General features: G+C 28.2%; 1 pseudogene; it reads left to right on the forward strand.

Moving 5' to 3' along the window:
• The first annotated feature begins 664 nt into the window (after positions 1 to 664).
• On the forward strand, positions 665 to 1,401 carry LOC113002984 (annotated as a pseudogene).
• Positions 1,402 to 1,869: the final 468 nt, after the last annotated feature.

The following is a 1,869-nucleotide window of genomic DNA, read 5'->3' on the forward strand; positions in this document are numbered from 1 at the left end:
ATTCGCATTTTCCTCTTGCTTAATAAAAAGTAAAAGGTACTCCATTCTGAAACGATACAAGACTCCGCAAACTCGACCAAATTCGACACAGTTTGATTGAACTTGACATCAAAATACTTGCCGAGCAATGTCACGTGAGAAATGTCGCATTTCCACTGTGGTGAAAAGTAGCCAATCGAGTGAGAGCTCACTTTTACCATTTTCACTAGGTTTTGGAATACGCAATCGACCCCCAGGACGAATTCAGGATCATCCCGAGGACGTCTTGTGCTATTAGGGATATTTATATTAGAAATATTAATTTCAATGTATAAGCTATATATTTTTTATCATATGAATTATTTTTAAGCTTAAGAGCTATTTCTTATCATATAAACTGTTTTAGTTTCAGAAATATTTTAGACTTTTAAAAAGAACATGTGAGCATATTATTAATTTATTTAAACAAAGCGATTATTGTCCAAAGAGTTCTTGCGGAAGAAAAAACAAAACAGCTAAAGAACATATATTAGTTTTCTTATGGTATATTATTTTTAAATCACGTATTATAAATATATTAAACAATTTAAATATTGCTGATAAAAAATAAATGTTTCTTTAATAAATGTTTTTATATAGGTTTGCTGCAAAACCAGTAATAAGGAGCGTAGCAGAGCGTTTTGACATGCAAATTGCTACGGTGTACCTTATTATCAAAAGAGTTACAAATTTCTTAATAGATTTGGCTCCATCAGTAATTCGATTTCCTGCTACAGAGCAAGAATTTCAAAATATATGCAAAATTGATGGAATTGTGGGATGTATAGATGGAACTTATATTCCGATTAGAACACCTGCCAAAAAAATTTGTCATACATACGTTAACAGACACGACGAAACTGCAATTACTTTGCAAGGCATATGTGATGCAAAAAAAAGATTTATAGATTGTTTTACTGGAGTCTCTAGTAAATTTCACGATGCTCGCATATGTGATATATCTTTTGTAAAAGAGAAGGTGTGATTATTACAATGGGTGATTATTATCACATTATTGGTGATGCAGCTTATCCAATATCTATAAATCTTTTAACACCATATAACGGACAATTGACACTAGTGCAAACTAATTTTAATAAACGTTTTTGTAGAGCACGAGTTAGGATTGAAAACGCGTTTGGATTGTTAAAGAATAGATTTAGACAATTAACGAGACTCGACATGTGGTCTGTAATATCAATGTCCAAATTTATTATATCTTGTTGCGTATTACATAACTTATGTATAGATAAAAATGATACGCTTGATTACATTGTTTATGAAGAACTGCCATTTTCAATTCAGCCAAATATTTCCAACAATAATAGAATAAGAATGTTAGGCCAATTGAAACGTGATCGTATAGCTCTTGATTTAATTTAATATTTTGCTCATAGACTTATACAATTGAAGTGTATAGGAAAAAGTATAAAGTATATAATAAAATGTAATGTCTTATAATATTAATGTAAAATAAATTTTATTAAATATATTTTTAAGAACATATATAATATTAAGCATAAAACAGTTTTTTAAAGAATCTTTAACATGTATGACTTAAATCTTATTAACTAAAACCTTATTAATATTAATTGTTTAGGCAAATCATACATTGAAATTCTTACACTGTAATATCACAATATAAAGGAACAATGTAAAAAAAAATATTAACGGAATTTATCACATATGGTAAGTACTACTTGAAACATAAATTATACTTATTTGTAGAGAATAATTATCATTGTGGGATTTCATTCTTTTCACGTTAGATTCTTACGTTGCAACAAAAACAAAAAAAAAGACAAAATAAACTGTAAGTTCAATGAAAAACAAATTTGTATTATAACATAA

Source organism: Solenopsis invicta, chromosome 4 (assembly GCF_016802725.1).
Source record: "Solenopsis invicta isolate M01_SB chromosome 4, UNIL_Sinv_3.0, whole genome shotgun sequence".
NCBI classification, from domain to species: domain Eukaryota; kingdom Metazoa; phylum Arthropoda; class Insecta; order Hymenoptera; family Formicidae; genus Solenopsis; species Solenopsis invicta.